General features: G+C 41.0%; 1 protein-coding gene across 7 annotated transcripts in view; it reads right to left on the bottom strand.

Annotated features, from left to right (window-relative positions):
* LOC122717725 (protein shank) overlaps positions 1 to 27,191 on the bottom strand; it is a 116,802-nt gene that overhangs the window by 74,377 nt on the left and 15,234 nt on the right. For 6 of the 7 annotated variants that reach the window (XM_043942065.1, XM_043942086.1, XM_043942095.1 and 3 more), the window contains exon 2: positions 107 to 168. The exons of the other annotated variant lie outside the window; for it this stretch is intronic. The gene's annotated coding sequence lies outside the window, so the exon portion shown is untranslated. The remainder of the gene's footprint in view (positions 1 to 106; positions 169 to 27,191) is intronic. 7 annotated transcript variants of the gene reach the window in all.

Raw genomic sequence — 27,191 nt, 5'->3', positions numbered from 1 at the left:
CCGATCGCGAGTCGTCGTCCTTGATCGGATCAGAGTGGTGGGATGGCGTGGCGCGCGGAGTCATAAATAATTGATAGGAAACGGAAAGGAAGGCGCGCTTACTCACCATAATCGGAGCGCAATCTCGTCGACCAGATACGGGCGAGGAAGGTATAGCGAGGGCAGCATCTGCAACGAGACAACCCATTCTTTTAGCCGTTAATTCACCGTTACGCTCGCTCGCTGACAATGAAACTCCTTATCCCGCGTGCCAAAAAAAAAACCCGTTCGATCCATTACAATTGCCTCGAGTTACCCAGTTTCTTTTATTCCTCCGTCCTGCCTATCTCCACCAACATCTTAGATATATATATATATATACACGTGTAAAACGAAGCTCAAACTTGGCCAACTTCCTTTTATCGTAGATAAATTTAACGATATAACGTAATCCGATAAATCAATCAGCGTCTTCGACGATTGCTAAATCGTCGATACTGTTTATCTTTAAACGATGCTTTTAAATTCTGAAAAATTCTTCCTCCAAGATCTCTCCTTTAAAGATAAGTTGATAACTCTTTTTTTCGAAATAATAAGTTGATAACTCTTTATTCGAAATAAATCAGTAATCACGATTATATTGCTATTACTTGTTATTATATTTGTAATCATTCAACGATTATCGTTGGCTTGTCCTCTTATCGTCAACGATAATTGGATAATAAAGTTGTTCGCGTTATCGTAATTGTCCAGTGTTATATCACTAATTCGGAAGAACTGAACGTTATTGTTGATGTTTGCTCTACTCATTTCTATTTTATATACCATACATCACTGCCATTTTCGCCTCCTGTCGAGAGATTATTTTCACACGCTATGATGATATACATATCAAAAGAACTCACGAATTATCGGATAAAGTGTTGGAAATATGAATTGCGTTAAGAGCGCAAATTACAGTAAAAAATAAATAACTCGTTCTAAGAATTTTCTACGTAAAATCTAAAACTATGTAAAAAATGTAATCACTTCACGATTAATAATTAATAATCATTGATTGCAACAATTTTTTATTACTGATTATTTAATAATCGATAGTCACGATTAATAATTCGATTTTAATTAATCATAACTTTCGATCATTTTCGGATTTCAATCCAACTACTAGAGTTCTAAACTATTTTTCCAAGTTGGATTTCGTTGACTCGGCCCATTAATCTATTACACGCGAGTTTGAAACGGGGAAAGTCACGAAATCGAGTCGTATCGTGTCTTATCAAGAGATTCTCGAGTCAACACCTCCCCCCCCCTGATTTACACCTTTTCAGGATAGGACGAAAATCCCGTTTCCGTCTCAGGTGATGACGCATCTTTCCTCCTATTCCCTTTCGATTTCTCCCGCCAACTTTCGCTCCTTCCCTTATTCTCGAGTTCCAACTCGATCCGTAAACGGAACAGCTCTCGGGATCCGGTTGCCAACCGTACGGTGCGGACGGATTCACTCTCGGCCACCACCAGCTCTCTGCTCTCCTGACTCGGCGAACCGAACACTACACCGAACGTTACAGCCTCTATTGAATAGATAGAGAATAGAATAGACAGAATAAAGAATGCGGATAAGATAAAGCCAGAGAGAAGATAGAGTGAGATCTCGATGGATGAAAAGCTTCTTGCTTTCGATGCTATTATTTCGCTCGACGACATTTTCAGTCGGGCCAAGTGGCGACTCGAGATGATTTCGTCGCGCATGCGCGACGAACGGTCTTAACGGATACACGTAGACTGTGTTTTTACGACGACACAAATCTTAACCTACAAAAACACTATATTTTGATAATTTGCATCTTATTCGCATCTTTGAATAAAATAGTGATTTTTTGATATTAATTTCTGTATTTTTGCGTGATAATTTGTAAAGCATTCGTCGAGACGTATTCTTGGTTTATCGTTTTTCACCTGGTTTGTTTCGGCGAGAATAAATCTTTCGATCTTTTTTCTTTTTTTTTTTTTTGCTTTCGTTAAAGTTACACGGAGCTTCCCATTTGATCGAATTTCATTATAATTGATGATCGATGTCGAAGCTGTCAATTGATACACTAAAATTTTTATAAATCATAGATAAGTGATCTTCTTTTACCAACTTATAAAGAATATAAGAATTAATCAAACAATACCGCTATCTTCATCGCTGCTTTCTCTATCGCTAATTCACTTCGAGAATCAATCATCGATTTCTCAACGGTTCAAAATCAAATTCATCTCGAGCTAATTTCATTTTCGAAATTTATTTTTTTTTTCTTTTTTAAGAATTTTGCCTGAACTAACATTATCAGGATCAAAGTTTCGGAGAAATATCTTATTTTAAAATATAAGCTTACAATATTTCCTAGTAAAGAAATAAAGAAGCAAGGAATATTCGTAAATCGATGCTCTTATTAATTGAAAATAACGAAATTTAAGATGAATAAAACTCTTACTCGAGTTGCATAACGTCATAATTGTCGATAAGCCAAAATCAGGTTTTGGTGCAACTAATGACAGAAATATAGCGCGTGAATTTTTTAAATTTCCAAAAAAAAAAAAAAATTATGGCAATTGATAAAAAACATTACTAAACATTAATAAAGAATTTAGGAATTTTATTGGTCATAATATTAATATACTCATGCCAGTAACTTTGCACAATTATTTTATCAAAGAGTATCGTTCAATTTTTCATACTTCCAATTGGTCAAATGAAGAAACGCAAAGCATAAAGATTTTTGATAGTAGATATCGAGAAAAAAATACTCGTAAAATGGCAAGGCTAGATACGAATTTGAATCTATTAACAATGTTATTAATAAACTTTTTGATCCATTAATAAACGGTTTTTGAGAACCACCAAAAGAAAAAAAAATTAATTTTAAAATAAAATTTAAAAATTCGTTAAATCAAGAAATTTATTAAAAAAAAAAAAATATAGACAAAGAAGAAAAAAAAAATTATTGAATGAAGATAAAAAATCATCACATTCAAATATATATTTTTTAAAAAACTGTTACTTTGTTTTGTCCTTTTTCGTTTAAATATTTATTAATTTTCATTTCTATTTTATATCTTTCATTTTCCTGTATATTTATATATTTATATATTTTTATACATCGATTATTTGCATTTTCTTTTTTATCCTATACCAATTAAACGCAATGTCAATTTTTTTACATATTTACTTACATTTATTTATAAAAATCAATATCATTCTCTAAAAATTAAATTTCCGTATATCAGCTCAAACTCTGGAAACAAAATAATTTCATCCATTCGTCTCTATCATTCGAACTACTGTGCGACGACTAAAATATATATATATATATTATCACGTTTTATTCTTTTCTTCTATTCCTTCCTCTATTCCTTCTCCTCTTCCTTTCTAAAGAGGGGAATATATACGTTTCTCCCCTATTTCGGGCTCAACGCCGCTATTAATTATCAGAATTGGGAGAACGGAGGGAAAGGATAATTCGACTGTTTCGAACGAGGACCACGCGCTCGGCTTTCGATCGGGACGTGGCGTGACGAGGGCGGCCGGACCACCCCGGCCGGGGACGCCTCTTTCCAGGAACGGTTCGTAGATCGTGCAGGAAATCGGTCCAAGTAACCGGCTGAGAAACTGTTTCGGGCCGAGCCCTCTCTTTCAAAACGAAAATTGCAACCGAAAATATTTGGAAAGAGCTCGGTTTAAGATCTCTCGAAGCGAAGTTTGGAAATATCGTAATAAAATAATTTCGAGCCAAGAAGAATAGAATAGTAGTAGTGGAAATGAAAGGACCTTGAAAGAACCTTCGATGGGATCCATGGATCGGTCGAGTCGACGACGATTTTCCGTGTGAATTTTGTGTCTTTACATTAGGGAAGGAATGAAAATTTGTCGAATATTAAACTCTGTAAAAACATTGTTTCGTACGATATTTTATAAAGCAAGATGCATCTTCAGAGCAAGTAACGAATGTAAAATGTCTTTCGCCTTTTTTCGTTGAAAGTGGATTTTACGATTCTTCTTAAACCGTTGGCATGCTCTCAATTTCAATTATTCTTATTTTTTATACTATCTCTATTCTCATCTTTCTTCTTCTCTCTACCAATTTCTTTATGAAATAGAAGTAATTTCATCAAATGATGATGAACGAAGAATCGAACTTCATCTTCAACTTGAACCAATCATTACTATTCTATGCTTATTCGAAACTTTGAAAATAATATTCTTATTAAAACCATCACTGTCAAACTCTGTCGAAGATACAATTTATTTTTTAAAATAAGAAAATCTATCTAATTGGATATCATATTGTTCTACACTTCGTAAGATTACACGTGAAGAGCTTAAAGGAAAGAAAATCGTGCCTGAGAACATTGAACCATGGTGGTGGCTGAAAGTCACCATTCGAATGCAAAGGATTAACCCTCCGCGATCCGGAGGCGACTCTCAGTCGCCACGACGCACAGTGATTCGAATAATGTATTAAAAGTAGAGAAAATTTATTTTCAAATTTATAAAAAATAATTGTTTCAATGTAATATATAATAACTCTTATTTAACATTAAAATTTTTTTTATTTTGATTTAAGTATTTATTAATTTTTTTTCTACTTTATTTTACATATTTTTCTACTGTATTTTTATACTATATATTTTTTATATATTTAGTTATATTTTTAGGTTAGATTTCATTTTTAATTAAATAATAAATTATAATAATAAAAAGCAATATTGTTTTCTAAAAATTAAATCTTCATATAAACTCAAAATTGGAAAAAAATCTTTCGAACTACTGTGCAACATTTGTTTATTCATGCTAGATTTCGTTATCTATTAATAAGAACCCAGTATTATTACGAATAAATTCCTTGTCTCATTATTTATTTATTTATTAAGAAATGTTGTAAACTTATACTTTAAAATAAGATATTCCTCCAAAACTATAGTCATATCATAATTTCTCTAGTAACTATAATCATATTATAGTAAAGTAACAAAAAAAAATGGATTTCAAAAATAAAATTAGCTCGAGCGAAGATGAATTTGATTCTGAACAACGAATTCGATTCTGTGAAACGAGATTGAAATGTATTTGTTAATTAGCGATAGGAAAAAATGAAAGATAGACATTAGATATTAGATATTAGATGTAAGAAATCGAAAAATTATAATAATAGATAGTGAAAGGCTCACAATATTCATATAATAATTCAGTGTGGACTTCTGTAATTCAGTGTGAAGAAATCTAATGATTTTATCTCATCCGTGAGACGCTCGTCACGCATGCGCAGAATCAACTCGAGTCGCTTACTTCGCCCAACTGAAAAACTCGTCGAGCGCAAACGGTTAATATTCGGCGCGGCAAAGCACGCGAAAAGATCGTTCCGCGCATAGGGGGCGGATGTTTTCACGCAAATTGGAGCGTTGCGATAGTTGGAAGAAATGTTAAAGAAACGGAAGAACGCGCGGGCTAGATAAGCGGATAAGGATATTAAAGAAGGAGCGAGGCGGGCGTCGAGTTTTCGCGTCGCATTCCTAATGACCTAAACTGGATTGGATTACAGAGCGAGGAATGCGCGGTGAAGAACGCGAGGCCGCTACTCTTTCGAAAGTATTTCGTCGCGAACCGCGTTTTCGAGCCGCGAAATTAGACACCTAACGATGTGACCGCACGATCCATACGCCCTCTTCCCGTATCGAATGTACGTAAGCACGTAGCACCGCCATGTTGCCTAGTGGAGATCGTCGAGGTAAATCGAAGCTAACCAATCTGACGTTGTTCGAGGGTGGTGGAATTCGGAGAACGCGTACGGAAAAATTCAAGAAGAAATCGAAGAAGCGAGCTTACGTTAGCTATTATCGCCATGTTATTGTTACGGTTCGCGATATCGCCACGGTGAATAACAATGATTAGTCGACGGTTAATCGTGTGTCGATGGCAATAACTTTAATCGCGAATTATCGTGTCGAAAACGACGATAATCCTCGCCTTTTTATTTATCGGATCAGAGAATTTTTCCAAGAAATTCAACAGATATGAACGCATATGAACAAATTTTGAAACGGTTTTCGCGGGATCGTCGCCAGAATGTGAAACGAAATATCGATCAAGTTTACAAGTGCGGAATAAACGAGAAATTCTGTCGCGTTATCGCCCGTATATATCGCTTCACCGCATCGTAAAACATCGCGATACTTTATGGATTTCGTTTCTTAGGATATCGTAAACGGGCTTATTGTCGTTTCCTCTCCTTCTCAACCCAAGGTGAGCGTCACCTCCATTTACCACGCTCTTTATTTTATTCCTTAAATCGACCGCAACGCCATTTTCTTTCCACAACGATCCTCTAACCTGCTCGAGCGAGACAAAAAACGTAGTCGAATTTTCAGCCTCGATAAAATAACGGCCACTTCGTCCCCCTCCTTACTCTACTCTAGTAGACATAGAAGGGAGTAGACATCGTCTCGAAGGAATCAGAAGAAGGCTTTTTGTTTTTGGATCGATGCGAATGGAAGGAGAAGAGACGAATCGAGCCCGATCGAGCGCGTGCACTTGACATTTTGCAAGCTACGCCAATGTCGGTGTCAGCGGCACGTGTCAATCCGTCGCTCGAGCACCGAGCGGAACCGAGCCGAGAGTCGAGCCACGGTCACGTTCCAGACGCGCGCTCCTATCCGGGGGACCGCTTAATTAATTTCTTTGTGCTCGTGGAATCCACCCATCTCGATCATTCCTCCTCCTCCTCCGGACGAACGCTTTCCCTATAATTCCATTCAAAAATCCTTCGAACGATCAAACGCCGGATGGAAAATCCTTCGTAGGCTTTCCTTCCTCGAGGAATTCGAGAGGAATTTTCTAATTCGCAACATTAAAAAAAAAACGCAATAAAATGAAAGATCGAGCCGCGAATGCGACACGAGAGTCTTTATTTAGTCGCGTTCGCGTGTGAAAGGGAAATTGATTGTTTCTGCATCGATTCGAGCCTGTCGGCCGATTTTCGCCGCGTGACGTCCTTTTTTATTATTAAGAGACCACGGTCAAGGATATTCGAATCGAAAGTCCAACGTCGCCTCGATCTGTTCGTGTTACCGAATTGGAGATAACGATCGCAGGACAAATTATTCTTCCTTGAAATTTCTACCTGACGAATCGTTATAGCGATCACCCTCCGTTAAATCGAAGATCGATCGTCGAGTTCGAATAGAATAAAATCCTTGTTCACGGCCGTCGAATTAATTTGGATCGGCGGCCGACAAAACTAGGCAAATTTCTACCTGCGAAACCCGCGACAAATCGGTCCGCAATATCTTCGAATTTCGTTCGGAGTTTAATGCCGTATTCGCGCATAGGTGAGGCGACCACTGGTTTATAAATAGGAATCCAAGTGTACGTTATTTCCCTTTAATCCGGAGAAACGGCGGGATATCTCGTGGTCCGTCCGAGACCGGTTTCTAACCAACGCGTACGACGACGACCGAACAGTCTCTTAATGCTCCTTTAATGAAGAGGTTCCCACGAATATCCTAATTACCTTGAAATTGCCGCGACGCGCACCGTTAAACACCGGAACCTATTACGTTTTTCGAATAAGGGGAGAAACACCGTTTAATCGATTGTAAAATTAAACGCGAAAAAAGAAAAAATATCCTTCGCCTGTCGCCCACCATAACTCTCCTCCTCCTCCTCCTCCCATTTCCTCGGCCTCCTCGCGTGTTTACAATCAGGCGTAACTCGAAACCAGGCTTTCTTTCGCGGGAGGGGAGGGGGAGGGGCGGCAGCGGCAGCGACAGCGGCAGCGTACGCGTGCCCCGTGTTATTCGAATAATTTGCCAATATAAATCAGGGGACCGTAACCCGCTTCGAAAATCGCTTTGTCCATCCGTGATTTACGAGCGACGAAAGGAAGGTGATTATAAAATGATGTCCTCGTATTACGTAATCATTCCAGATAGAAGAGAGGATGAACGGAAGGTGGATGGATCAAGCCACGCGCAATGGGATTAGGCGACGTCCTGTTACATGTAAACGCGGACGAGGATTAATTTCGTCGCCGGGAAACGTTCGAAACGAGAGGCGAGAGACTTTCCGCGAAGCGGACTCGATAATCCAAGGCTAAAAATATACCTGCTCGACCGGCGATGTCCTCCCTCTCCCGATCCACGCAGGTTCTTCCTGTTTACGCAACGCGAGGATCGATGCTCGAGAGGCGAGAAGTGAACGAAATTATTCGCGATACGACTCTGCCTCTCGAGAAGGAAAGGAAACGATGGATTGAAAATAATCGAAAGATCGGGGGTCCTAGACGAGGGGTCGAGGGACAGGGGAAGGAGATTCTCAACACTTTCACCGAATAATACCTGTAACTGTCGCCAATTGCTTCCCGTAATTCGAATTAATTCCAATCGCGCGCAGATTTCTCTCGTGGGGGCAACGAAGATCGCGCTACATACGATTTCCGCGTTAATTAAATAATATTACGCGTATCCCTTAATCACGAGAACTGGAAACTCGCGGAAATAAATACGGGCTCGGATGTAATGGAATCAAACGCGGAAGATCCGGAAAGGTGGGGAAAGTGTGTACGCGTATCCGTCTCGAAACGATTATGGGAATTCCGTTCCCCAATTTCCCGAGCGAAACAATGGAAGAAAGGCGAAGACAGGCGTTGCGTAAGAAACGAATCGTAACGAGAAAAACGTTCTTTCTTCTCTTCCTGCTTCTCGATCGCACGCCGTCCTATGTCAACGTTGGTTATGCTAGTGTCGTTTTGAATCCACGTCTCTCTCCGATTGCACTTTAAATAATCATGACGTATCGAAAAATCCCAAGTTCTTCGCTTCGATATCAAAAAATATACGAATTTTTGCTCGTTCGAAATGGAAATGAAAATTAAAAATATCGTTGTATTAAGTATCCGTTTTAAATAGTAGATATTTCTATATTTCTAGATTCCAAGCGGTTATTCTTATTGCAAAATTGAAAGATTTTGAAAGGACGACGATGCGAAAGATTGCACATAGATTTTTATAATAACAAAATCATCGCAACCAGTTTTATACTCGAACGATAATACAGAACCATCTATTCTACGATATTCTACGATACGAAGCTTTGCGAGTCGTCGCATCGTCGAAGGTTATTCCGTATTACGTGTTTGCATGGTATCGCGTGCGATCATCCAGTCACGAGCGCGTCTTACGGGTTTCGACGAGGCTGCGTTATTTAACGCTTCGCGACTCGTGACTCGTAAGTAAAGATCGGAGCCACGCTCCTGCCTAATGAATCTGTCCGCGTTCGCTCGATCGATAATTTCTCTCGAACTTGATTTTCCTCCCGAGACTTAGAAAGTCGTTCCTCGTTCAAATTACACATACGATTTGTGATTAGTTATTTTATCGAATCCTGTAACAGAAGCAATCGTTGTTCGTGGATATTCAAAATATCTATATCTTCGTTCATATATATTCGTGCTTTACACAGTTTGAATAGAAGAAAATTTTATCTTTCGTGTTCGTGACGAAGCACGTTGTGCGTAGTAAGTATTGTTTACTGCTGGAAAGAAGTCTCGCGGGACGGCACAGGGACAAGAGGTGTCCTTCGCTAGGACCGCCTATCCCCACTTTGTCGACGCTTTGTTGACAATTCTTATACCACACACGCATCGCATGCTGGTAGAAAACCTCGAATATTCAAAGTCGATAATTATCTAAGACTGAAATATTTTTGAAATTATTAATTATTTATAAATTAAACTTGTATCGTTACAGAGATAAAAATATTTTTATATTTTATATTTTCCTATATTTTTCTCGACACGTTCCAGAATATTCTGGATTCTAATGCATCGAAGTTTAGATATAGTCATTTTATTGCCCCTCTCTGCGATACTTAACATATTAATTCGATGTTGTCCACTCTTCTCGCGTGTTTCGCATCTCGAAAATATCGAGAGAGAAAGAAAGAGAGAGAAAGAGAGATCGATAGACCGAGGACAGAGTTTATCGGTTGACCAAGTACGGTCGCGCGACTAACGATCTTTCTCAATCGCGGCTTAACCCTTGCCGATCCGGATTCCGGTCGCCGATTGGTCGCATGAAATCGATTCTCGCTCGCACTCCCGGGGACCGGCTTTTGCCTCTAATTTTTTTCCCCTCTCCCCCACCCAGGCCAGATCAATATTTAACGAACCGTAAGATATCGAGAGCGGCGATTCGTAACCTTAACTGGAGCGGAAGCGAAATCTGAATGGACAATGGCAAAGATGGAGAGATCGATAACGGGGTCGTGAGCTTGATTACGATCGTACAATTATACGACACCGATCTTTCTTCTCGTTAGACATCTCACGAACAGACGAAAAATACCTCGACTCACGTTGACGTTGGAATCGAAGAAGACGATCAGAGATGGAATTATCCCTTATATCTATCCATTTTCCACGACTCGATATATTCGTCCATAATTCTTATTTCGCGTGCGAAAATCGATCGATCGGAAATGGCGTGTCGAACTTGTCGAATCTTCAACCCATAAAGGTTGAATTAAGCGGAACGTATCGTCCCGACAATCGCGTCCACCAGAACCAGAATTTCTCCGTTCAAATATTTTTCAATCGGATGGATTTCAAAGGTGCATTTCGCGATTCGACGTTTCCTTCTCGTCGTTCGCAGCCCCCCCGATCCTTCTTCCAACGGATTATTACGTTCGTTCGATCGGTCTTTCGTCGTTCGACGCACGATCTCAAAACTGAGATCGGCGAAAAACGTAGAGAGGGAGGAAGAGTCGAGAAAGAAGAAGAAGAAGAAGGAAAATATCAACGGGAGAAGCGTGGCAAAGCGTGTGTTACGTCGAGCCTCGTACTTTTACATAATAGAGGATAGGTTGGCTCGAGTTTAGCCTTCGTGAGAGTGGAGGTGGATAGGCTGGCGCGAATGGTAGGTGGGTGAGTGGGTGAGTAGGTAGGTGCGCGTATCTGGAATAGTCGATTTCTATTCTCCGTCACTGCCAACCGTTTCCCTCCATTCGATCGATTCGACTTCGAAGCGAATCGCCTCCTTAAAGCGGAGTTTCGGAGCGTTGAGCGTTTTTCCATCCGGCTCCATCGATCTAAGCTTTCAAGAGGGCCGGCAGTGAAACTCTCGCGAATTGTTTTTCGCCGCGCTCGATATCGCGTCGATCGTATCACTTTCACCTTTCGTGAATACGTTAATAACCGTTCGAAAAATATAAGTTTCGAGAGTTTTCTCGTCAAGAGTATTTTTTTTTTTTTTCTTTCGTAAGAGCGCAAATAGCGCTTGAACGTACAAAGAGCGTACTTTCGAGAATCATTTTCGCGAATGCAAGGAATAATTTACATTCTCGACGCTATAATGTCCACTCTTCGATGCAATCCTCGAGATATTTCACTTTGAAATAGAATAGCTCCCACCCTGAGATAATAATAACGAAAAACATCTTAAGAGATGATAATGATCAAATGCGTGAGGAATAATTTTCACTTTCAACAATGTACTACTTGTAAAGAATCCGAATAAACTCTAGATAATTGTAAGAGAAAATGGTCAAATTGACATAATTAAAAAAATATTTTCTGATTGCAAATCTAAATAAATATTCTGCAAATGATCAATGAAAAAATCGTAAAAGAGAATGATCGAACGCGTGACCATCCGAGAGTAATTTTCACTTTCAACAATGTGTCTACTTGTAAAGGAATGTCTTCAAAAAATAAATAAATTCTAGACAGTCGTAAAAGAAAATGATGAAACGCGTGACTAAAGGAATACGCTTCGATGCAACCTTGAGTAAACTCGCAAATGCATTTTAAAATAGTATAGCTCGCACCTTGAGATAACGAAAAAAATCGTAAGGGAAAATGATGAAATTGAATAAATTCTAGATAGTCATAAGAAAAAATGATCAAACGCGTGACGTAAAGAAATATTTTTCGACGCAACTCTGCATTAATAAACTCGCATTCTGGATGCATTTGTGAACGATCAATGAAAAAGTCGCGAGAGAAAACGATGGAACGCGTGACTCTATCCGAGAGTTAATTCTCACTCTAAACGCAACGCACTGCGAGGGATACGTGTGTATCCTCTCTCGAGAATTTTACTCTCGGGCAAGATGAAAATAATAGTGTAAGAGAAAACGATGATGAAATAACGCGACGTAACTTTCTACGCGTCTAAACCGCTGCACGTCTCGAGACGTTTGTTTTTTTACGCGGTGAACCGAACGCGGTGAACGCTGGGTTTCAAGTACGAATCTTTGCCACGTTACTGGCAACCCACCGGCAAGATCAGGTGCGCGCAAGATCAACGCGCAACGCAACGGTTGATGTAAGCGGCCGTCCAAGTCGACGCGCTTGCCTTAATTGCGTAAGGTGAAATTTCGCCTCGGGACACATCTCCCCGCGTTTCGCTCTCGATTCCTCCTTACCTCTCCGCTATCGCCCTCGATCGAACCACGTGAACCACGCGCATGAATACACGTCGATATCTGTCCTTCTCATTCCCCTCTTTCCCCATCCTTCCCCCACGCGCAAAAGAAAAGGAAACGAGGAAGGAAATAATAATACGATTCCATCCCCGATATCCAAGATCGCTCCTTTGTTTTCCCTTTCTCCCCACCGATAATTGGAAAGTTCCTTTGTGAATCGATCGATCGATATCATCGGTAGAATACAGCCGATGTGTACGCGCGCGAGCACAACCTTGGAATTCCTCGAATTGCAGCGATACCGTTTCTTTCGACACCGATGACTCCCTAGGGATCAATGGCGTACGCTCGACCAACCTCTCGCTTCGGCGAAATTGGAAACGACCGTTTTTCCATATTCTCGCTCCCGTTTACAGTAATATTACAAAGAGTGATTTTTCCATCGCGTGGAAGGAATAGGTAAGAAAGCGAGTCGAGGATATTGGACGAAACGCGGCAAACGCGCGTGCCGTGACCGCACGTTAATCGCGTGAACGCACGTTATTTACGAAAGGTTTATCTTACAAGTTTTTCGTAAAATATTCATGGCATCTTTCGTTTCTCATCTAGGTTGGATATTGATAAAAAATTGTAGATTATTATAGAGCGAACGCAGTTCATTCGTGTCGTATCTCGAGTCACACGTCTTCGATATCTATTGGCATTCTTTCTCCTCGGCTGAGTATCGTTCAATAGCAGTGACGGGGAAAAATTTAATAGTCGAAGTTACGAATAAAGTTACTTCGATAATTTATTGCTCGAAACATAACGATAATTGGAAATAATTGTAATGCCAAACGACCGAGCTTTTATAGCTACGAATAAATTATTATTCAAGCATTTTAACAAGCAATTACTTAAAGCAACTTTATTCAGAGATTTTTAACTACTTTTTACTTTTTCTAACTACTTGGGTTAAATATCCAACTCTGTCGATGACAATTGCTTCCGCTCGACGCCATTTTTATGCGACGTTGCCTAACGTTCGCCCATCCAACGTTTTCCATCCTTCTTTTTTATGCTTTTTTTTTTTCCTCCATCCGTTATCTCGCCAGTTTATTTTCGCCATGGGAAGATCCTCTCTTATCGAGTTACGCTTCCTCGTGCATAACTTTAGAGTCACATCCGTCGTTGATAACGATGTTGCAGACTAATTAGCGGCGATCGGTGGAAATGTACGCGTGTCAACATTATCGACCGACATTTTTCTTTTTTCCCCCTCCCTCGCGTTTCCCATCGGTGAAGGACGAAGGATCGCGAACGAGGCAGAGTTGGACGGACGCGATCAACCAAGGGCACGGAAATAAGTTGCATTAGGCTAATCGTTAAATGATTTATGATCCACGAATAGGAGAATTGTGACAATCGCTCGCTTCGCTTTTCACGAATTGAAATTGAACTAAGACTTTTTTTTTTCTCTTGAATGACGAGTCCGAATCGAAATCAAAAAAAATTGTATAATTAAGATTCTTTTTGATTAAATGTGTTCAAATTATGTTTTTTTTTTCGATGTTGTCTATTAGAATAATGATAAAACTAGGTAAAGAAAATGGAGATAATGAAAGTCATTTGGCGACTCTTTCCGCGATAAAAGGATGAGTAATTAAGAAAAAAAGGAAAATTAAACTAAATTAAATTGGAAAATAGAATATTTTTTTAATAATATAATTTTTATTGAAATCGCGCTACTTCTCGTGAAAAGGACCAAGGTATTGTTCAACGTTTTATTCTTTCTAACGATTGAACGAAAGGCATTTGGCACTCGATGTCTTTCACGAATTTTCCAATTCATTTACGACCGACCGAAAAATATTTTCATTGGCCGGGAAATACCTACCTAAAAATATTTGTTTTAAAAAACTTTGTTACCGTTCCACACACGCCCGCAAACAGAAATAGATACAACGAGTTTTTATCGTTCCATCCGTGTTTCGAAAGCGAATAATATTGATCAACAGGATTAGAGAGAAAAAATAGCCCAAGGGCAATATTTGGGGGAAATATAAAAAAAAAAAAAAAAACGAACAGAGAAAATCGAGATTCCATCCAAATACGATTACGATTTCCTTCCAAGAACGCCATTTTTTTTTTCATCGAATCGATCTCGAAAGTGGTAACGAAAGTGACATTAAAATCGAAATTCTACTTTCGAATCGACCTTTCGAATCACTGTCCATCGACGGCGTCACGCTCGTGATCAGGCCTTGTCTTCTTCGTTCATTCATTCGAACGAATGACGTAACGAACATCCTTTCATCAGAAATACGCGCGGGAAATCGCCTCCATAATTAATTAATTAAATATTCGAGACGAGAAGGTTGACTCGGTGAAAAGATTCGGGAATCTTTCGAGATCGATCGATATCGGGCCGCGAGGAATTAGCATTTAAAGGAGTGGACGCCTTTTATGGGAAAGAGGAGGGGGAGGAGGAGGCCGCGCTCCAAGTGGGACGAAGATTTATTCGAAGCGGAATTAATAAACGCGCGCGCGGGTCACGCGTTTATTAGTCACCCACCTATCGAGAGCCCCTTTCGACTCGAGGGCGTGTTCGACTCGAGGACAAAAGCGTGGAAGAATCGAATAATCTCCGGATAACCGTTGCACGGAATTGGACGACGATATCGGGCGACGAAATACGTGTCGCGGGCGCGAGTAGGTGTGCGCGCGCATGCGCGTGTGCGTGCGCATGTGTGCTGCGCTTTCTCGACGATCGAGAGACGAGGATACTCGATTTATTAGAGGCGGTAGGTGCCCGGTAACCAGCCTCTTTTGAGCTAAAGAATCGTTAGATCGTGTGTCGCTGTCCATCGACTGTGTTGTGCGGTAACGAAGAAAGATGCAAAAGTCGATTTTTCTTTTTTTCCTTTTTTTTTTTTACAGTGCACGAGCGATGATAAATTCGCAGATTTGCCAATGGAAATTTGCGTAGCGTGCGCCCCGATTAAAAGAGATTCCGCGACGATAAAAGGAAGGTTTCTCTCTCTCTCTCTCTCACACTATTTCCACCCACCATACGTGCAAGGATCGAGAAACGATGGAGAAACGAGAGGAGGGCGTAGGGTCCGTGGGCAGATATAGAAGGAATGCAAGGTCGTATCTTCTCCTCTTTACGATTTCGCCGAGATTTTCCTTTCGCGAAAAACACTGGGCACGCGGCGAGTGTCGCCTCGATCGGCCCTGCCCGTACCTTCGACCAGACCTTAAATAATAATCACGATAATGACAATCGGGGGAACAGAGGCGATAAAGATAATACGATAATGGCCAAGTAGTCCTTGCAAGGCGAGAAAACCGAGTCGTCCAACCAGGAATAAAAGCTCCACGCAACTTTTTACGAGCCGAGAATCGTATCGAGAGGCTTCGTTTTACCTTATTCGTTTTTTCGTCTTGCGAGAGAGAGAGAGAGAGAGAGAGGAATTTCTTCGAGATCGTTCTCTCCATTCCGTTCGATCGACGGAATGCTTACGTCATATTCGGCCATCTTTTTTTTTCTCTCTACCTCTTCTTCGATCATTCGTGGAAATTTATTATTGTAAATCGCGAGTGAAGTGAAATTTGACTGCTGCTATTAACTCTTCGCGCTCGAGAGACGCGAGTGGCGCACATTCGAGCAATGGTGGACAAAATTCATTTTCAAAAAAATAATTGTTTCGATGTAACAAGCATACGTTAAAACTTTTATATCATTAAAATTTTATATCCCTTTTTTTAAACGTTTAACAGATTAAAGAAAAATACGTATATAGAAGCAGAGAACTGATCGATATATAATGATCGATAAATTTATTAAGAAGCGTTTAAATTTCAATTTGATAACATTTATTTTAATTTAAATGGTTAGAAATTATCGATAAGTTTTTTTATTTTTTTTTTGTAAATTAAAGTCAAGTAATTCGTGTTAGAATTTGACAAATGTAATAATTTGTTAGAAGGAACTTTCTATTTTTTTTTAAATTAATTACATACATTAAGTACATACATGTACAAGCACAACCGAACGCTCGTCACTGGACAAATTCTTTAATCTAGCCATTATTATATTAATATTAATTCTAATCTATCTTATAACACACATATTTCTATTATTATTTAATTTATTTATTACAATATGCGCGGTTAACACAAAATTTGGAAAAAAATAATTTCGGCCAATTAAGTCCTATCGTTCGAATCAATTCTGCGTTTCAATTCTTTATTACGCTAGATCTCGTTAAATCTCCAATTAACAAGAGCGCAGCATCGATTCGTGAATAGTGATTCCTTATAAATCATTTTACTATAACGCAAAAGCATTTCGAGTTGCCCTTCATTAAAAAAAAAAAATCGTCGAGCGCGAAGGGTTAATTTCGAAAAAGGGAAATGGCGAAAATTGACCGATCATCGGAAACCATACAAATATTGGTTCAAAACCAATCTACTCGAGCTTGCTTCGTCTTTTTTATGTTCGTCATCTCTTGCGATCAGGAGAGGTAGAGAGGAAGGGATACGATGATATTCGAAGGCAATAAAAAACGAATTCTACCTCAAGAGGCCGTTTCAATATACGACCGCGAAGGAGACGAATAAATTAGAGGTGGCTTATCAACAACAGGCGGCCTCTAGTTTGCTCGAACAAGAGGTGGAGGGGACGTGTTGATCGAACGGTGTGCGATTTATGGGGATCGAACGAAAAGGAAAGACTGCGATCCATCGAGTAGGATACAGCGAGTATTTTCACTCGAAACGCGCAACGAGGAACAAGGGACGCGATAACAACGAGCAATCCTCCCTTTTTTCCAATCCCTTTTCCCAGTTCAACTTCAACTTTTGCTCATCTCCTCGAATGCGAGGTCGAGTTTCCAGGCTGGTGCAAATTTTTAACGAGACGAGAGGGTAATTTTCGCGTGTGGATGTGTTTACATAACGATGGAGGGAGGGGAGGGGAAGAGAAGTAGTTGGAGGATCGTTCGAAAAAAGCCGGAGAGCGGAATAAATGATGGGGGTGGAAATAGGAAGTGGAAACGGTGAACGGTACACTTTTATTTATTCATACGGGATACGTAGGGCTCGCTCGATACCGCACTTTTACAATTTCCACGGAAGCGGGGATAAGAAGCTCGTTCGAGAGGATACGTCGATATAAATTTGTTTACAAAAAAAAAAAAAAAAAAAAAAAAAAAAAAAAGGAACTCGCGCACGCTCGTTTTATCTATCTTCCCTCGAGTTAATCACCTCGAGTGGCGATCCACTTTCCAATCGATTACACGCAAGCGCGCGTTCTAAACGGTGTATAATCGAAGGAACGATCAATGCCTCGATATCGTCCGCAATCGTATCACACGATATTATTGCTCTCGCTCGAGGAAAACTAGAAATTCCTCCAACCGAGAACGATATACATATATACATATACATTCGCGAATAATAATTTTTTTCCCTCTCCTTCGTTCTCTCGGTCGACCTGAACCTGACTGACTTCTGTTTACAATTTTTCCTATCTCGCTTATATATTTCCTATTCTTATACAGCCGAAGGATAGTTTCTCGTTCGCACTTTTGTGCTTCACACATTTTCATTTTGAACATTATACCACACACTTTCATGTTAATGGAACGATGGCTCGACATCGACTGATCGTAAAAACGCTCTCGCTTAGTACCAGTGTTTACATTTCTGGCTAAAATGTATAAAAACTATCAACAACGTATCAGTTATCAACTATCAACAGCGTTCGAATATTATTGCAATCTTTTACAATCTATTAATAGCGTGTGTATATAACAAATGTATAACTACAGCATAAATCGATGAATCATTTTTAAATTTTGCTGACATAATCTCGAGTCGATTTCTCTCCTACTACACATCTCATTGTCTTAAACGAGTTTCTTCGACGTGTACATTTCGATCGTCAAAAATTGCAAATGTAAACGTTCGAATAATTCGTTACCCACTATATATGTATATATATACATACGAATATATCGAGCGAAAGTTAAATCGTAAAAGACGAAAGAGAGGAAAAAAACGATACTTCTTGCTTCTCTCCGCCGAATTTCGAAACGAGAATTTTCGTTATTTCTGCATCACGCGTTTCACAGTTATCATGAAGAACTCGAGAACGAGTGTTTGCCCGATCGCGAGTTTTCGAAATGCATTACTCGAGTCAGGAGTGGAGGAGAACTCGAAGCGAGAACTTTTGGAAAAGTTTGGTTGGCCTATGAACAAGTGGCGCGGCTCGAAAATCAAACGGTGCTCTCTGTCTATTGCGTTGCCTGTGTTATTGACCTACCTTCGCCCTCTTCTGTTTTTATTGCGCTCCAGGCCTTTTTTGCTCGGCCGAACCAACTCCACACAAGTTTCTCGTTTCGTGAATTTCTTAGCTAACTTAAAACGATTTCACGTGTAAATTAACGTATAAAACTTTTATATTTTAATATTTTACGAATCTTTACGTATAAAAAAGAATAATTTGTCGAATATTAATTATTTTATAATCATTGTTTCGCGCAATATTTTAATAATAAAACAATTTTTAAGATACGTCCTCGGTTTGACACGGCAAGTGTCGCGATAAAATGTCGTTTGACTGTGAGGAGCAAATATTACAATCCCAATAACATGCTTTCACATTCACTGTCTAATTGTTCTTATTTTTCACCTTCTTATTTTCCTTCCTTCTATCATCAATCTCATAATGAATAGAAATAATTTCGTTATTCAATAAACAAAAAATCATATAAACATTAATAAACTCGAATTTCACTATCATATTCCATTCACAAAAATTTTGAAAATAATATTTCTATTTCCACGACTGTCAAATTCCTTTCAGGCTAAAAAAATTCGATCCTGGTCTAATTTGAGACAAAAAAATCTATCCATTCGATATATTATTCTAAATTTTATAATATATATGAAGAGCTTAAGAATCTATTCGATATTTTAAAAAAATCGAACGTAGATATATATCGTTCGAATTGCGGCAAGCGGTGTCGAGAATCACCTCTCGAGTTATCGCATCAAACCGAGCCCTCGAGAATCACCGTTGGAGCGCAAAGCAAATTAAATCGAAGAAACGGCGTTACGAATTCAACTCGGTTGGAGAGGTGGGGGGCGATACACGGATATATATTTATTGGGAATTACAAAGCACGGGGGTAAACACGTGCGCCGAGGGAAGGCGCTGCGCGCGTGTTAATTATCGTTCACGGATTACGCTATCGAGCAGACGCGGCGGAAGTGATGCAAGTTACGTGCTCGCAACACGGAAAATAAACAAGCGGCGCGCGCTAAGGTGTATACCGTAGCGTGGACGTATAAATAGCGCACCGGATTCCAGATTTATTTAAAATACGAGTTTCCTTCTTCTCTCTCTCTCTCTTTCTTTCTGTTTCTCATCATTTTTCGAGCCGCTCGGCTTCCGCTCTATCGGTCACGCCGCGACCCTCGACCAAGCGGCAACGTCCGCCCGCTCGTGTCGAGATTCGACTTGGCAGCGAGCGAGATTACCGGTCGGAAAAAGTTGGAGAAAACAAGACGAGGGATAATCAGGCCGGTTACAAATTAGAGCGGAGTGAGTCGATTATCTCGCGTGGGCGAGAGAGATATCGTGATTCTTCTGAATTTCGATGCGCGTGAAACGATCACCAACTCCAGATATTCTCTCGAGAAAGGCGTGTCGTAGCTAGAAAGTCTTTCTTCTTTTCTTTCTTCTTCTTCTTCTTCTTCTTCTTCTTCTTTTTTCTTTTCCATTTTTTGCTTCGAAATAAAATTCCACGCGAACTCGATCCGTGAAAAATGGTAACGCTACGACGACGACGACGACGAGCATGTATTATTTATACGACGCTTTCTACTAGCAAGCTAACTAACTACTACCACGCCTACCTACCGCTTCTCTTTCTTTCTCCCCGAGAAGACGGGAAAGAAGACGGGGCGGAAAGACGGTTGCAATTCTTACGGAATTACGATTCTTCGGATCGGTCGATTCGGTCGATTGGACCGAGGAGATGAGAAACGGTCTTCCTAAACGACGGCGGGAGGATCGATGGAAGGATCGTCCCAGAGAGAACCACTACGTCACATCACGCCGGGCGGAGGACGACGAATCGTTGCTCTCCCCGCTCTCTCCACCCATATTTAAATATCGGTGATTCTGTGACGTAGTGGCGTTCCCTGCGACGAAGCAACGAGCATCTTCATGGACGAGGCGGGGGACTTGCGGTGCCCGCTCGGGGATGGGAAAAAGCGAAGAGTTTCTTTCTTCCCTTCGCGGGAAACTTGGCTCCGGCGATCACTCTGAAAGTAGTCCCAGACAGCGTCTTCTTGAGAAAAAGGAAAAAGAAAAAAGTAGAAGAAGAAGAGGAAAGAAACGGGGAGAAGAGAGAACGAAAAATTGGGCGAAGAGAGCGAAGAGGACAAAAAAAGTGTCGTTTAGAAAAGAAATTACGAATAGGAATAGAAAGAGAAAGAGGAAAAAAAGTCGTACTAATCGTTTCGAGACATCGTTGGGTTTCGCGTGTTTCGTTTCACAAGGGGATAGAAGAAAGAAGAAAATTAAATGGGAAATTATTTTATTTGGATCGAGGCGAGTTCGAAAGCGCGGCTAATTTAGATTTGCGGCTACGTTCGGCGATACGCGAGCATGATGGAGGGGGAAGAGGGCGAGGAGTGGGGAGGTATAGTAGAGCAGCACGCGTTCCTCGCGAGGCCGAGCGTAAGATGTAAACGAGAGCCACAACGTACAATCTCCGATAATAAGTGCGACTGGCGCGCTTGCCCTGGTATGCGAACGAGTGTGTACACGCCTACATTTAGAGATTCGAGATTCTGCGGCGAGAGATCTCTCCTCTCCAAACGCATCCTGTCTACGATCCTACGCGTTTCTAATGATCCCGGGTATCTGGAACTGATCGAGAGACGATCGCGGATAAAAAAAAAATAAATAAAATTCGTTCGAGAGATATTCGTTGATGTGATCCGCTCTGAAATAAAAAGGTTTGGTTTTCGAGTGGGTGACGACGTTTTTTCCGCTTTCGAGATCGGAATTTGCATCGAGGAAAAACGAGGGCAAGAGAGAGATTTTTTTTTTCTCGATAATTCGAGAAGGAGAAAGGAGATCCCGCGTTCGAAATTTTCGCGTAATTACGAGACGATTATTTCCGTTCGTCGCGGATAATAAAAAGACACTCGCTTCAACCCGATTTCTCGAAAACAGCGTGGAAAAAACGCGTGCCCGTTTTCGATCGTAAACTGGCGACCGGTGAATTGTAACCACAACCGTTTCTCTTTCTTGAACTTTGTAACTTTGTACTTCGCACTCGTGATTTCGAAGCTTTAATCGGCACGCGAGAATAAATTCGATACGATTTCGAATACCGTTTTCCTTTTTTTTTTCTTTTTTTTTTTCGGAAAAATGAAAAAAATGATCTTTCGCTTCTCGATCGATTTCCTTCCTTTCCTGGGAATGCGAATTGAATAAGCTTCCTTTCTATCGCCGTGTCTATCTATCGTCACGGCATAACGCGATCGTGCGTGAAGAGAAGAAAAAATACGTCATGTATTTTTATATATGGACTTCCGTTCTACTTTGTTCAAATTAATCCTTCTTTTTTAGTATTTTTTTTTTTCCTTAGCAAATTCGTTTTCCTCCTACGAGAAATTATTTTAAAGAAAGCTCGGTCAATTTCGTCGATTTTCCATTCTATTGAAATAAAATAGCGACGAATCGAAGACGAAAACTTTTCGAAAAACGTAAATCGCTTGTTTCGAATCTTCTCTCTTTTCGATCGATTCTCGTTCCTATTTTCCAGAGCAACGTATTCTCCATAGAGTTTGTTTGTCACGAGATGCACAAAAATAATCGCTAAACATAAAAAAAGAAGTACCGTTTTCATTTCACGAGACACGCGCGCCGTTTCTTTCCAACTACGATAATGGAAAATCGCGACACGTTCGAATCCGGTTTACGGATTCAATCGGCGCGACCGAAAAAATCGATTCGAATCGATATCGCCGCGGAAGATCGGGGAAAAACGGATCGAAAGGAAAGTGGAAATGGTGGTGGTGGAATTCGAAGAGGGGGAGGGGAGGAGGGGGAGAAGGTAAAATAAGCGAGGAGCAAACGATCGTTGCGCGGTATTCGCCCCGAGGAAACGGGATCGGCGTGATCGTGGATCGGTCGTTAGCGGAGCCGTTATCGCCATTAAATATGGCGGTGTATGGCGAGAGTCGCTTTTCAAAAACATTGGACGAGAGCGAAAGATGACGATTCTCTCCAACGCTCTGTATCCTCGATATCGAACGAGATCGATCGATCAAGACCGAGTTGGATCGAGGGAAAGATCGATCACCGATACGATACACTTGCGATTAACCAAGCAACGTGAAAGAAATTTTTTTCAGAACGCCTTATTAAATTATTTCAGCTTATATATTATTATTATTGGAATCGTTAATTCGTTAAGTATCGGGTAATATCGTAAATTTGTTACATTCGATAACGAATTGCTATTAATCGAGCGAAAAAATCATTAACTAGCGGAGGAATTTCCTGTTTATAAGAAAAGAACGAACTTTCTTTCGAGCGAAATATACAACTTTCTTCGTATATCTTTATGCTATTCAGATTTCAATATTAATAATAACTTGAATTTTAATTATACGAAATTATATATAAATTCTTATCACGTGTTCCGTACGAATGGGCAAATATCTCCAAGAAATTGGACGCTTCTCGAATTTCACGTTCAACAAGTTTTCCACGTTGAGAAAAATTATTCGGGTTGACAATAATCGCCAGTAGACGATAAAATTTACGACTGTTGTTTCTCGGCCCAATACGTTCGCTCTTCTAAAAATATTCGTCATTAGGTGCAGGTGCGCGGGCCTTTTACGCGGAAGAATGAGTAAGAAGACTTCCGCGAACGAGAAGCGAGCGCAATTGTGCTTTGCGGCCTTTTCAACGCGATACTCTCCTCTCGCGATATACTGGACTCGGTGAACCGCGATACGAAACACGACCCCTCGCGCAAAATCAACATCCGACGCAAACGTATCGAGTGGTACGATAAATAAGGCAATTACAGTTGGCTAAAGGTGCGAGTCGACGATTCATCGTTCATCGTTAAGGATCGTTACGAAGGTAGAAACTGAAAGGGAAGCGGTTCACCGATTGTAACGAACCGGATTTTGACGGATAAAATGAAGATAGAGAAAAAAAAAAAAAAAAAATTAGGAAACGAGTTAGTGAGCGAAAAGTGATCGAAAAAGGAGAAAAAGAAGTTTCTTAATTGCAGCATCGAAAGACATGCGCGTGTGATACTTATATATATGACGTCTCTGTTTATTAGCGTCCGTTCCTTATTGCCCAGTTGTCGATTCTGCCATTCCTCGTTTCCACGATCACGACTGGAAGAGGCGAATAAGATTCATCTCGGATCTTAAACAATTACCGTCACAATGGCGCGGTGTGGAATCGTTGAGAAATCGTTGAGAAATCGTTGAGAAATCGATCCAATTGGCCAAATTGCGGGAGAAGAAAGAAGGGCGAGGCGAAGAATCGGATTCGACCGCTCGGTTCGAAGCGAACGGAAGAACTGAAGCTTCGGCAAGCGCGCGAAGCGAACAATTTTTGCTTACGTTGAACCGCTTCTCGGGATCGTGTTCGATTTCAAATCGTTGGCGTCAAAGTGGTGGTTGCATTCGTCGCCGGAGCACTGTTCTCAAGCACCGTCAGCAACGTTGGCGTTACGATAAGAGGACGCGGTGAGCTCATCTTATCTGCGCACTCCGACAGAAGTCCCCAGCTTCGAAACCCGCGTGGAGGAGAGACAAAGAAAGAGAAAGAAACGGTAGAAGAAATCCGACAATCCGATATTTCGCTTTCGTTGCTCTCTTGCTCGACCGCCCGTTTATCCTTGGAACGTGGAAACCAAGAAAAATATCGTATGGAACTTTCGACGGAATTCTACCTTATCGATGTCTCTTTCTCTTTTTCTTTCTTTCTCTCTCTTTCTCTCTAGTGCCGAAATAACGAGGAAACAGAGGGCAGGTGGTCGAATGGAGAAATACGTTGGCGATCAAATTTCAAGCAACGCCGCGCGCTTATTGGCTCGCGTTTATTTATCCGACGGCGATAGAACGAGCGAAAACAGGATGAAAGCAAACGGATGCGCGCGCATAACCAGCCTGCGAACGCGATCCAACCCAATGCGTTTAAAACTATCTAGCTACTTTTTTGTAGCTGGAAAAAAAGTCTTCTTTCGACGATCGAATAGAGTTCGCGCCATTCGAGGGGATCGATTCGCGGCAAATATTTACCGACAAATTTACCCCCTTCTCCCTTAACCATCGATTAAACACTCAAAAAACAAATTTCTCCTCGATTAAGGGGGAAACGTTACTTTTGACTCGGATCGAGATGAAACTTGGCGAGTTTCGCGGAGGTTTTTAATTTTTAAAACTTTTTTAGACTTCTAAAAAAAAAGGAAAATATTAAAATCCGACGAAAAACTCGAATCATATCGATCAATGCTTTATTTTAACTCGATAATTATCGCTTCGTAAAATATTGCAACAAAATCTTTGATATCTTATCGGTGTGTCATCTGATAAAGATAAGAAGTGTAAATATGCAGATTTTTCGTAAGATTTAGAATCGAATTTTTCCAAAAACCGCATCCCTCCTCTCCGGCTTGTCGCGCATAGTAGAAAAAAATGCAAAGCGAAATTTTTCTCTTCCCAACGGAATCCCTTCGATCGACACTACTCGATATCGCGTGTTCGATTCTATGGTAGGAAGAGACGCGTGAGAACTTCTCTAGAGTGTCGCCCTCTCTTTAATTGCATCGCGGTGCGTAAACGTATCCTCGTGTACGCAAAAGCGTATTGCGGTCCATTAATTAACCGAGCGCGTTGCTCTCCGTATTGGAGACGTTATTACGAGGTATTCGCGCGTCGTAGATCTTTCCAAGTGAACCGGAGACGATCGGGCGAATCGATACAGTACAGGTAGTGACTAGAACGTGGCGTGTAACGTTGCGTTGAGGTTAATTTGGGGGGAGCTTGAGGAAACACTGAGGGGTGTCGAGTGAAAACTCGTTTGTAACAGTGTAAATTTTCCGTACCGCGCGCGTCGCGTATCGCGTAGCACGCGGCTAAGTAAGTAGTAAACGCTCGAGGTAGGAATTAGCACGATGCGTATGCGGTTCAGCGCTAATTACATATGAGATACACGCGCCTGGGTGTACAACGTTTCCACTCCTCCGTCGCAGTCCTGTTGGGAAGCGTTAACTTCTCGACTGGAATCGTTGGGGCTTATACGAACTTGGATCTCGCCCGACCCCTCTCTTCTCCCTCCTCTTTCTTTCCTTCTGCGAGGCAGAAAAAAGTGTACGTTAATTGGTAAGTTATCTTTAACGATCCTTTCTTCGAACCAACGAAAGAAATTCGTCCAACGACCAACGTGTCGCGTCGAGCGTCGAAGCGTCGAAAAATTCGATTCGAAACGTTTCAACGCCGGTTGATTCGTACGATTAATAAAACGATGGTGGATCGATGAGCAGTATCGACGGAGCGACAATCACGTATCGAGGGATCCAAGTCTCGATTGACTCGACGGAGGGGACCGCCTCGTCCCGAAGGCAAATTATTTCCCCGCATCGTGACCGGGATAACTTATCGTCGCGGGCACAATTTACCGTGGTGGTGCATCGTTACGGGGTACGGTCGGTCGGTCGCGGTTGAACGGCCACCGAGAAAAAATGACCACCGGGCGCCGTGAACGATTCGCTTAATGGAGAAAGCGACCGCAAAGGATATCGACCAGTTTCCGGAAGGGGGAGGGGGATTAAAAGTTTATCAGGATAAACGACCGAGTCCGGGGGTCAATCGTGGTTCGAGCAAGATGAAAGAACCGTAGCACGGCGCGTAAATAACGGTGAATCGAACGATTATTAACAGGAAAGCGGAACACGTGGAAAATTTTTCTCGTCTTTCGCGATAAAAATTATGCAACGTTTTTTACCACGCATCACTCGATTTTTATTTTTTTTTTCTTCTCTTTTTTTAGATAAAAGTGTAATAACAGTCTTTTCGCCGCTTTCGCAAAGAATAAAAATTTTAGAATAAAGTTATCGTACGAAATTTCTCTATACGCGCGCGGTTAAACGTTGAGCTACAGTTTGTAACCGAAATTACGCTTACGGAACATCTTCTGGTTGCTCGATTGTTCGCTCGATCGAGCGTTTATTAATCGAAGGGGCCTTGGCTCGGTTTAAACTCAATTGGCAATTGTGCCAAACGAGAAACAAAATTCCACGAGGCTAGGCGCCACGTTGTTTCGAAACTTTTTCGTTGCTAGATTTTTATCCACGAATCCCCTTTAGTTAACGAACTAGGAACGAGCAAAATCCATCCACGATCGTAGACACGGTTGAAGATCTTCGTACGAAAAGAATTCAGAACGCGTTTGCAATTGGTAGTTTCGTGGTTCAGATCCCGGTACTAATTAAAGCGGTGACGTACGAAACGTAATAGAGAGAGAGAGAGAGAGAGAGACGAGCCATAAGACGAGTATACACGAGCGCCGTAGATGAGCTGAGAGCGCTCACGCGCTCCGACGAGGTAAGGTATATCGAAACGGTTCATTGTTCGGCTCGCAATGACCGAGTGGCCAAGTGTGAGGGTCAGGGGCGCGAGGAGCAAAAGGAGAGAAAGACTCGAGACT

Source organism: Apis laboriosa, unplaced genomic scaffold (assembly GCF_014066325.1).
Source record: "Apis laboriosa isolate Shangri-la unplaced genomic scaffold, ASM1406632v1 scaffold11_cov152, whole genome shotgun sequence".
Lineage (NCBI taxonomy): Eukaryota > Metazoa > Arthropoda > Insecta > Hymenoptera > Apidae > Apis > Apis laboriosa.
The sequence above is the reverse complement of the archived record's forward strand: the minus strand, read 5'-3'. Positions and strand labels throughout refer to the sequence as shown.